Below are 12,137 nucleotides of genomic sequence, written 5' to 3' on the forward strand. Positions count from 1 at the left end.
ATCCAAGGAATTTTTCTTTACTTCATCTATATTCACTTCCAGTGTTTGCTGTGTCATAGCTGCAACCTTCCACAAGCCAGTATAAACACCTCATTTGCTTTTGTGCTTTGAATCCTAAAATGTATTTATTTTTATCATTCAGATATCAATTAAATTCTGTCTCTACACATACCAACAGTTAAATCACTTGACAGATACAATTAATATCTGCTGGAAGAATTTTATAAATCCTTGTTTAAAAAAATAGTCGTATATTTTTACTTTATATATTCTTACTTCTCTTGCTTTTAAGTTTGTGTTTACAAAAGAAAAGAAAATGTTTTTGAGTTTTGGTGGGAGAAAAAATAAAGGGTAAAGAATGGTGGGCATAGTTACTAGACCAGCCTGATCAGTTCTCTAAAACTCTGCACCAGTGTCCCTGAAAAATAAAAGATGAAAACAAAAACCATAAAACAAATAAACCTGAGAGCACAAACCAGATATTTAATAAAGCCATGTTGACACTAAACATAAGCAGTTATGATGCAGTCTGAAGAGAATGAGCGAATAAAATGTTCAGAGCACAACTGTTGTGTTTCCTAGTGGGATCAGGGGTTCTGTGAGAGTGGGAATTGCCAGTTTTACTCTGGGCTGTTTCCACTGGAGTTTCCTCTGAGCTGGTGCTCCAGATTTACACCCACAATTAAGGGCAGGTGAAATTTATGACTGTTTGATTAGGCTGTTGCAAATGTTTAGCTTTGGGCTGGTTTAATGAGCTGGCTCAGGTAATGAATCAACTGTGCCATTCTTCACAGGGGCAAAACTTTGGGATGTGACTGGCAAGTGCAAAACGTGTGTTTGCAAGGTCACACAGTAACTGCATAACCCAGGACTTCTAATTTAATGAAGAATGATGCTTTGCTGGCTTAAATCCTTGCAATGGAAGGAGCCTTTTGCTCAGTTGAATAGGAAAAGACAGCATGATGCATCTCTAGGTAATGCTGAATTTCTACATTTTAAATGTTTGTTAAAAGATGCATTGAAATAAAAGCAGGAGCTTTTATTTCAGAGGGGCAGGGAGGTCTGGGGTCCCACAGCAGTTCGTGGTGATAATGTCATGTCCAGGTGTATTACACCAGGGATATTACAGTCAAGAGCAGCCTACAAACCTTACAGGAAATTAATCCAGCAAATATATTCTTTCAGGGCTATCAGCTCATCTGAAGTAGCATCAAAACTCAGCCCATAATATAATCTATTCAACATTTGTTTCTTTCAGGTTTACAAGGAGCATCCTGTCCCAGAGGAATGCTCTGCATAATGAAAGACCTGCCTGGTGAGAGATATTGGATGGGCAGTTCAGCTGCTGCTTGGGGAGAGACAAACTACATTTGGCATAAAAAATGAGAGCAGCAAATTCCTCTGTATGTATCTATAAATTGCCAGGCATGATTCATCAGCTGAGAGGACTGGAATTTTTGGTGGTAATGAAATCTTGCAGAGTCATACATTTACCAAACTCTGCTGCCTGATGACTGATAGCTTTTACAGAAGAATCAAAGTGAGCAGCCCTTGCTGTAGCTGAAATATTCTGCCCTCCAAAGAGATGTCCTTCTTCCTAAGGCTGCTAATCTGCCATCTCCTTCCCACCCTGAAAAATGAGTGAACACGTTCCTCGTGCCAGCAGAGAGCTCTGTGAAGGCTGCTCAGACACTGATGACTGAAAGCACTGGTGGAGCCCCTGTGCCACAGGGGGAACTCGCCACCAAAGCAGAGAAATGACTGCTTGGTACTTGAGCCTGCTGAAATGCAGTTCTTCCTGTCTGGATATCACTGTGATGTATTCCCAGCAGAATACTAAACAGTTAATCTGAACAGAGATACTGCATCCTAGCAGGAAATCTGTAATGGTCGGTAATACAAAACAGAGTATTTTCACTGGGTTTGAGACTTACTCTTTTGTATGCAAAATGGCAAAACCAGCAGCAGTATCTCCCTTTCCTTTTTTTTTTTTTTCCTAGACTGTAATTGAGGATTTTGGTTCTATATCACAGGGATAAATTGGGGGGAAAAAGAAACCATTGCTTAAAACAATGGAGGCGAAAGAATAGAGAATTCCTTGGTGCACTTTACAGTCTTTAGTTGCTTGGATTAGAAGACTCTTAAAAAACCTAGAATCAGTTTGCTTTAGACAAGAGATGTTCTCTGGAGATTCTCTGGAGGTTCATTGTTCCACTGCTACCAATCTGCAGTAAAAGGAAACTTCTGTGATGAACTTACAAAATTGCCTGAACAAACCATCTTGAGTGGAGCCATTTCTTTACTTTCTGAGGGAACACAAGCTCAGCATGGAAGAGTGCAAATGCATTTTGGAGGGGCTGATGGAAAACACTGACAGTAAAATCTGGAAGGCTTAATCATGGCAAAACCCACTAATTTCTACCTTATACATTCTTTCAAAAAATTATTGCAGTTTGTGTTTGGGAAATCCCCACGTGGTGGTGGTGATAGTGCTGCAAAGCAGGAGTTAATCCATGACAGCACTGAAGTTCAGGGGGCTTCCACCTATCCAGGCACAGTCAGAACATTTGTGGGACAGTCATTAAGAACTGTTTACAGTCCATTGACTATTTCACATGCACATCTTTTTGTGGTCAAAGTAATGAAAATATAGAGACTACTCTGATAATTTGTGACTTTGACTTTAAAAAAGCCCATCTAATGAGTTTTAGCCACCTCATTATATGCTTCTGTGATGTGGCAAGCAAATATTGCTAATCAGCTGCTGGGGCTAAACATTTTCGATCATGGGCAATTGAGACTGAGGCTTATTTAGTTCACCATTAGGTTGGAAAAGCATTTTTCTGTGGAGTAATTAATGTCTGCATCTGTGAAATTGGATTAATACAATGGTTTTATTGACTCCCAAACGAATTCCTTGTTTGAGATGCTCCCTTAAAGACAAGCTAGGATGTGCCCAGATTGGAGTTCTCATGTTTGGGGGAGCTGAATGTGCCAGAATTGATGATACAAGTTGGTTAGTTACTGAAATGGAGCTAGATAATTTTTAAGTGATCTGCAAAAAGCTGCAGGTTAAATTCTGCTTTGTGCTGAAGCTTTCTGCTGAATTGTTAAAGGTTTATGCTATAAATATGGTGTCTTAATAGCCACTTTTCCCCCCTTAACTCAGCTGAAAGTTATTGTATATTAAGATGCTGACTTCTCCGAGTACCTTGATACTTCCTGCAGGGGAGTTATTGATGCATTTTGACAGCTTTTCAAACAGGTTGTCTGTGTGAAACAGAACTGTACAAAATGTAGCCTTCCAGACGTTAATGTGTAATTTGTCATTGCAGGAACAGTAAAACAAGCCTGGAATGTGTCTCAATTTTCTGAGCAGCAAATGAACAGAAAAAAGGAAAAAAAAATCTCTCTGTGAGATACTTGTTGCTTCTGGCACAGAGGAGTCCTGGGGAGAGCCGTGAGCTGCAGGGCTGGGCAGGGGGAGCGGCCGAGCGTGGGGCTGGGGACAGTGACAGTGACAGGCTCCTCTGGTCTGCTCCTGGAACAGCTTCTGACCAGCCACCCAGCCTCCCCAAGAAGTGATTTTCTTTTTTCTGTCCCATTCTCTCTGTCCCCTGAGCTCCTGCCTTGCCGTGGCTGTGCTTGCTGCCGAGGAGGGATCCCAGCAGGAATTGTGTCCCCAGGAGCCATCGCAGCCAAGAGCTCCAGTGCCCACATCCTCCTGCCCTTCATGTCCTTGGCTCAGAATTAACTGTAACAGGAATCCCATGTGTAAGCTAAAATACTGTCAATATTGAATATTTTAAAACTGAGCCTGGGATATTTTTACCCTTTTTCCAATGCAAACTATTAAACTCTCTTTCATATAGGGCAATTTTTTGATACAAGGTCAACACAAAAACTCCTCTAATATAAATCCCTGTACCTCTTCTTTCACTGTAACAACTATTGTGAGACCTGCTGAAAGTAGGTCTTGATCTGGCATTTAATATTCTAAGAAAATCACAAGGTTGTGATTATTAGGTTTGGAAGATGCCACTGGCTTCACTTTACCAGGACTGATGCTGCAGTCCCTAATGAGAAGGGCAAATTACAGGCATCTACATTTCAGTGTCCACCAGAGCCTTCCAGATTTTAAGCTCTAGAGGAGGCTGTTTTCCTATCCTGTATGGCCAGTAGCACCCATTTTATCTCCCATATTAGAAGAACAAGAATTCAATTAAGCCTGTCTTTAAGCACCTGGACAGTTTCCAGCCAGTGTTTCAGTGTCTGGCTTAAACACTCAACTGGTTTCTTCAATGGCATCAGCAGGGCTCAGTGGTTGCAAAGGGACTCAGCTGTGTATTTGCCTTTTATGTAACAAGAAGTGGGTTTAGACTATGCCACCTCCCTGGAAAGAGAGCAAATTCTGAAACAAAAAGGTTTCCTAAATTTTATTGGTGTCTCTGCGTGAGACTGGGTGAAGCTGTAATAGAATCCAGACAGTGAGTGGCACAGTAGCAAACCTTGCTCTTCAAAATCCACCCCACCTATCCCCAAATCTGAATAGTTTAAGAGCTTTGGGCTGGTACAAATTAATTGCTCTGAATGGATAAAGGTATTTATAGTAACAGGGAAGAGAGCGACTTCCTAGCTGAGGAAAAGAAAGAAAAAAACAGTGAGAAGTTTGGAGAGAAAATGGGAAACGTGACGTTTGTACAGATGGTTTGAGAATGTCTGGTGCCCTTTTTACATTTCTGGTGGTTTTGATTTTGGCCACGAAGGACAAGGAGGAGTAATTGAGTATATGTGGGTGCAGGAAGGAGGGGAGACAAATCAGTTAAGGAGACTGTGAAGAAAAAATTAGGAAGAGCAGGACAAAAAAAAGGAAAGCACCTTATGGAATGAGGAAAAGGGAAACCAGAGTAATTACATAGAGATAGGAAGGAAAATGTGGAAAACAGGAAAGAACTAAAGTGAAGAACTAGAAATACCCAAGAAGAAGTAAATGATGAACTATCCTGAGGAATAGCAATGATAAGAAAGAACAAACTTGTTTTTGTGGGGTTTTTAAACCCACATTCACTCGTATGTCTAGTTTATCTTTTAGCTGTTACAGGCAGAAATACTGAGCTCTGAGATTAGTGAAAGTGTGGTTTTAACCTTTTTAAATCTGGATTTATAGCAGGGGAAACTCTGGCCTCTTGGGTCAGAGCTCTTGGGCCCTGACTGTGTGCCTGGAGTAGGAGCAGCCCTGTGCAGGGTCAGCACCAGGGGAGGTTGGGCTACAATTCCATGGGATATTTTTTGAGGCTGGTGGATGCCAGTGATGATTTGCAGGTTGATATGCGATGCTATTCTGACACTAGGCAGCCCAGGATTGTCACAGAAACCTTCCCCAGATTTTTATTGTACTTAGGATTGTAATTTAGTTTTATCTCCAAGTACACCTGAAGCAGCTTTTCTCAAAGCAGCAGGAAATAGATAAAAAATGCAAATGAAGCCAAATGATGCTGTACCAATCTCCTTAAAGAGTTTGATTCATTGACATGATGTGTAGCCCCTTTCTTGCCTGGGTACAAAATTGGTTTTAGCATGTTTTTAACAGTTTTCTTGACTGTGTGAGGGCAGAGGGAGGCAGAGAGACCCGTGAGGTGTTCATGAAGCACAGAGGAAAGCCAGGTACCAGCCCAGTAATCCTGGCAATTACAGATGCACTGGGGATAACAGTGGCTCCTGAGAGGTAACAGCAGCAATGCCAGGGACATTTTCTGCTGTGAGAACTCTGGAGGGACAATGGCTGCACAGGTTTCCTTCTCCAGCTGAATTTCCTGCAATCCTGTGCAGCAGAGACAGGAGGGGAAGAGGAGAACTTGAACAGTTCAAGTGCTGACAGTTGGCATTGCTGGGAGAATGGATGTAAATGCCATAAAATTCAGAGATTACGTCCTGCCAAGTTTTTTTTGCATGGATGCCATTCCCATGTCCGCAGCAGGCTTTGCAACAGAGCAACTCAGACTCCCAAGCTTCCTCACTGCTTCAATAAGACAATGCAATTCCTCAATAAATCTGAGAGATGGAACTGGTGTTTTATTCCTGAAATCTTGGCTTTGATGCCTTAGGGAGCTGGAACAGAGGCTACAGAATAAAGTTAAGAGGAATAAAGTGGATATTTGTTGAAGAGCCTTCAAAGGCCACACCCCGGCAGTACCACAGCCACAGTCAGGACTCTGCCCACATGGCTCCAGGATGGAAGGAAAAGAGGGCTTGGTCATCAGAGCTCACATTTTTATAAGTTTTAGGCCATTTGCATACAGGAGTTAACTGTCCAGTTAATAGCTTCAAATGATGAAGTTTCATCCTCCTTGCTCGTTTGCCCTCCTCTTTTCACATTGTTTATGCTTTGGGCCTGAAGTTTGAAGAGATTGTCCTTGAGTCCCCAGAGAGAACAGGATTGTTTTGTCTTCACCACCCTGTGAAAAGATCCTACTTAATATAAAGCTAAATCCTGCACACCAAACCAGAACAGAAAAACTTAAACCCCAAGGTATCAGTTTGGTAATGACTTTGTGCTCGATCTTGCCAGTGTTGGGTGTCTCAGATCACTGATCTCAGAGGCAGGTGAGGCCTCGGCCCCTTTGCTCCATCACCTTTTGGTCCTTCAGCTCCTCAGGAAGGTGTGTTTGCCTCAGGGATGGAAAGGTGTTTGGGCAAAATGTGAGAGCTGCCTTCACCTGCCCTTCTCATTAGGGGCTATGGCACCAATTCTGTTGAAATTAAGTCAATAGCAACTTCCAAACCCAGTAATACAATCCCGTGATTCTCTGAGGATATTAAATGCCTGGTCAGGTCCTACTTTTGGCAACAAAACCTGAGAGAAATATTAGTACCTGGAATTAGAACATAATCACAGGTCTGGTGAACAAATAAATCCTGATCTGCTCTCACACTGGCTGGATGGATGCTAAGGTACTGTGACTGCCCTGCAAATTAAAGAGGCTTTAAGAAAGAACTGACATAGACAATGTTTTGTGGCTTATTCTGTGTGAGTGCCTGAATTGTCTTTGGCAGGACTCAGTTTAATACTTTTAAATGTCCCACAATGTATTTGGGATTGTGTGACTCATGCAAGGGCTTTGAGACCTTAATTTTACTTTCCTCTGGACTTGTTTGACCTCCCTGTCTCAATTTTTCCCTCCTCTAGAATTAGTTAAATAGACATGTTGCAAAACTTAATTAATATTTTTTTATGTTTTAAAGTCCTTGAATGAAACATAGAGACCTGTGAAGGTATCATTTGAGAGCTTAAGTTCCTGTGTGTATTCCTACCCCAGCTGTTAACTGGAATAATCAGAACTCCTGGTCATGGATTGCTTAGGCGGGGCACTGTAAAATACGAAGCACCAGTGTACAGTAAACTTCAAAAATTCACAGAATAAGAAATTGAATCTGTTCATCAAAGGTCACAAAGCATTTTTTAAAATTTTCTTTTCTGAAGAAACAGAATACAGGCAAGAATATGGGCTTCAGTTAGATGAAAATATTTAATCTGTCCCTCTGTGTTGTCTCAGTGGCTGCCTCATCTGTTTTAGGATTTGGATATATAGAGTTGAAATAGAGAAAACAGCAATACAAACCAGCCTTGTCTTTGTGAATGTTGAGCATTACTCAAGCAGCAGGGAGGGACAGAAACTGCACTGGATGTTTTCCACCTCCATCACAGCTCCTCACCCCTACCAAGGCAGGCAGCAGCAGTGAAGTTGTGGGGCCTCTTTGCCTGTCAATTCAAAAGTTAACAGATTGTTTCCAGGGCTGCATTACCCTGTAGTGAGATTCTCATGAAAGTTTCAGGCTCACTTGAATGTGTCGGAATCTGTGGGTATTGGTGATTCCGAGATTGTAGAAAGTCTCTGTCTTTCTGCCCCGTTGCCAAAGAAGAAGCCATAGTTCGTCTGTGCTGGTTTCAAGGTTGTTTATTTTTGCTTATCTATAACAAGTTCTGCTGCCCTGCCGCAGGTCTGTCCTGCAGGGCAGTGTGCGGGGCTCTGCCCCTCAGTGGGATGGTACAAACATTATATACAAGAAATTACGTGTACTATATTTACAATAATGTGCCAATATCTATCATCTACGTTGAATAGTGTGTCCCTAGCCTAAACCAATAGAAAAATGCCAACATCACCAAGAACATGGAGGTAAGGAAGAAGAAGGAGGAAGAACAGGTTCAGGCCCACTTTCCTCCATCTTAGAACTCCTGACCCCCCTGTACAAAGTAAAACCCCCCTGTACATGTGTTAAAACCCCCCTGTACAATACTAAAAAATTTTACCCTCTAATTTGTGACTACTTTTACTATATCATCTAACCCTCTGTGACTGCTTGTTCCACCTTTAAAGTTGGTAATTCATTCCATGGTTCAAACTCAAGATCACAGCTGTTTTCAGCTGCTTGCCAGGGTCTAAAATGCTTCTGACCAAGGCCTGGAACCTCTAAAAATGTCTGAGGGACATTTTGAGTTCCGACATCTCCCCTCTCTGTTTGAACCAGAAACATCCGCTTTATCATGCTGTTCAAGGTCCTTCAAATACACACGAAAATGCATGGTAGAACAAGCAGAAGAACTACAAGTCCTATAAGAATATAAAATACTATTTTCAAAAGTTCTTTTCACAATGGTGAGATATCAAAAAAGCTAAACAAATCATCCCATCAGGACCCTGTAACTTTGTTCAATTTGCTAATATTACTTTGTATTTGTTTTATATTTTTATGAATAGATTTTGAATGATCGGACAAGTTCATGCAGCACATCCCCTCAAATTCCTCACATCCGTGCCCATGTGTCAGCAGCAAATGATCAATTGCCGCCCTGTTTTGAAGCACTGCTTGCCTTGCACTGTTGATGTCTGTTAACATGTCACTCAGTGCAAACGAAATGGCACGACTGTGTTTCCTCAACCAATATGCTATACGATCCAATTGTGTCAAGGCCGCCCTTGATGCTGCTTGGGGTGAGAAAATTGCTATTGCAATTCTCCGAGACTTGTCCCAGGTAGAAACATCATCATCATCATTTGAACTATATTTTTCAAGGGATCCTTTCCTTTTTGAACCAAGAACACCTCTTTGACAACTTTGTCCATGGTCTGCCTCATGCACTGAGGCAAGGACAGCACAAACATTAGAAGAATTACAATACCTTATAATTACATACAACTATTTTCAAAATCTCTTTTCTACAACTGTGAAAAGTGAAACAAATTGAACACACCATCTACTTATGATTTAATTTTTCTCCAGGTGTGTTTGGTCCTCTGATCTCTCTTTAAATTTATCACTCTTGTGTCCATGTGTTTACAATAGATGTTCAATTACTGTTTTGTTCTCATTTTTCACTGCTAGCTAACAAATCATTCGATGCAAAAGAAATGACATGGGCATCTTTATTCTGCCCATAACCTCTTTTGATTCAACTGCACCAAGGCTCTTTTTGATGCCACCTGCTGTGAAAGCAGAACCACTCAGTTTTTCCGAGCCTTTTTTCTTGGTATTAACATTATCATTGTCACAATTTGGATCATTTCATTCATCAGATTTTTTTCTCCTTGCTCTCTTATCAAGGTCATGCTGTGTGTTAACAAAAGATCTTTCAATGCTGCATGGACCACCCTTGATTTTTGCAGGGATAGCAGGCCAAATTCTGTCCCCGCAAATGAAAAACATTCCCTTCGGTAAAGTGGCTGGATATTGAAAGGATGGTTTGCTTGTCATTTTGGTATGATTGCACCAAGATGACGCATTTTTATAAAAAGGCTGATTCGGAGTGACATCTATTGTATGATTACCTGTCTTTGCCACTCCTGATGAATTAAATTTGATGCACCATTTCATTTTTGTTGACCCAAAACGTCCAAATCCAGAGGTTCAAAGTGAGCAGCAGGAAGGAATTGTGTCCAAACATGTCATCCCTCCACAGGGTCTGAAAGAAACTTCAGAACCCCTGGAAGGATGTCCCCTGGGACTGACCATCCCTCCACTGGCCCACCTACCAAGCATGTTGAAAATGGTTTCTCTGGTTTCGAATGGGTCAGGCAAATGCTGTCCAGACCAGTTGCTTTTGCCAAAGTCTCCCACACTTTTTCCCTGGGTTGTCTCATGGGAAAATCTGTCCTGTTGCCCAAGGCAACAGGTGAAAGAATGAAGCACATGAACACTATCTGTCTGAATCCCATGTCCATGTCCCCACCCTCTGTGAGAAACCCTGCAATGCAGCAACACCCAAACAACACTTGATTTCCCAGAAAAAAAACCCCAAGTCTCTGGGTGATCAATCGTTGTCCGACGAGACGTCTGCAGCGTTGTTGTCTGCCTTCGTCTGCGTGCTTGCCTCTCTGTTTCTCGGGTCCACATCCACTGACGTCTGCACCCGATAAGGTTACATGTGCCTCGCTGGCATTCACTTCAGTCCTCGTCCTGTAGAAACACAAGCGAAACCCTCGCCCCAAGTTATTAATGTAAATGAACCTTCAATCTGTCCTGACTCTGGACTTCTGATTAAAACGAAAGGATTTTCCCTTAGTTTTTCCTGTGGGCTGTTGTGGGCTTTGAGAAAAAACCATTTAAAAAATTCAACACATTTGTTCAACCCTGCCTCATCCCTTTTCTGTCCATCCAAGTGGATTTCAGGGTGTGATGTGTTCTTTGCTTGCTTGACCTGAGGGAGAATGAAGAATATTGAAAATATGTTTGACTCTCTGTTTTTTCAAAAATTTGTCAAGCACCTTGCTTGTGTAAATTGGACCATTATCTGTTTCTATTTCTTGTTGCACTCCTAATGATGTAAATGCTTATAAAAAATGTTTGCAGGTATGTTCTGTGGTCTCCCCTGTATATGATGCAAAAATCGCCCCTAAAAATGTATCAATTGAAATATGGATATTTTCGAGCCTCTCAAAAGATGGGTATTTTGTGACATCAGCTTGCCACAGCTGAAGGCTTTTACATACCTCTCAGATTGGCCACTCCTGTAAATACAGGAGACTGCACAAACTGGCTCTCTGGCAAGCAGATTTCCTTTGTCTGACTTTCAGAAGGGTGAAAGGTTCCCATCAATGTCTGTGCATTTTTGTGAAAACTTCCTCTTCCTTTCTTTATTTTTTTGTTTTTCTCTGCTGATGAAGGTTGGAGGTTGTTTGCTGTTTCTTCTTGTTCTTGCTGATGCCCGCCAAGGGACGCCAATTGTCGGAATCTGTGGGTATTGGTGATTCCGAGATTGTAGAAAGTCTCTGTCTTTCTGCCCCGTTGCCAAAGAAGAAGCCATAGTTCGTCTGTGCTGGTTTCAAGGTTGTTTATTTTTGCTTATCTATAACAAGTTCTGCTGCCCTGCCGCAGGTCTGTCCTGCAGGGCAGTGTGCGGGGCTCTGCCCCTCAGTGGGATGGTACAAACATTATATACAAGAAATTACGTGTACTATATTTACAATAATGTGCCAATATCTATCATCTACGTTGAATAGTGTGTCCCTAGCCTAAACCAATAGAAAAATGCCAACATCACCAAGAACATGGAGGTAAGGAAGAAGAAGGAGGAAGAACAGGTTCAGGCCCACTTTCCTCCATCTTAGAACTCCTGACCCCCCTGTACAAAGTAAAACCCCCCTGTACATGTGTTAAAACCCCCCTGTACAATACTAAAAAATTTTACCCTCTAATTTGTGACTACTTTTACTATATCATCTAACCCTCTGTGACTGCTTGTTCCACCTTTAAAGTTGGTAATTCATTCCATGGTTCAAACTCAAGATCACAGCTGTTTTCAGCTGCTTGCCAGGGTCTAAAATGCTTCTGACCAAGGCCTGGAACCTCTAAAAATGTCTGAGGGACATTTTGAGTTCCGACATGAATGTTTTTAAGATAGTGCCATAAACATTTCCTCCAATACAGCCAAGTGCAAAGCGAATTGCTTTGATTTACCTCCCCTGAAGTAGGGGTATAATAATTTCTTATAAACACAAGTGACACAAGGCAAAGTTCCTATTGAAACAGGGCATTTTAGTGCTTTTATCTCTGCCTAGAAAGGACTGGAAATCAACTGGCAGTAGAGGTTGTTAACTGTTTAACTCCTGGAAGCCTTCCCACAGAAGTGATGCTGTGGT

The 12,137-nt window shown here is 41.7% G+C and overlaps 1 long non-coding RNA gene across 1 annotated transcript in view; it reads left to right on the forward strand.

Moving 5' to 3' along the window:
- The window catches only part of LOC140684847 (uncharacterized), a 61,238-nt gene extending 56,322 nt beyond the window's left edge, over positions 1-4,916 (forward strand). Inside the window, exon 3 of the long non-coding RNA XR_012057726.1 lies at positions 1,259-4,916. This is a non-coding gene — a long non-coding RNA (uncharacterized lncRNA). The remainder of the gene's footprint in view (positions 1-1,258) is intronic.
- Positions 4,917-12,137: the final 7,221 nt, after the last annotated feature.

The sequence above is a fragment of the Taeniopygia guttata genome, chromosome 11, assembly GCF_048771995.1.
Source record: "Taeniopygia guttata chromosome 11, bTaeGut7.mat, whole genome shotgun sequence".
Taxonomy (NCBI): domain Eukaryota; kingdom Metazoa; phylum Chordata; class Aves; order Passeriformes; family Estrildidae; genus Taeniopygia; species Taeniopygia guttata.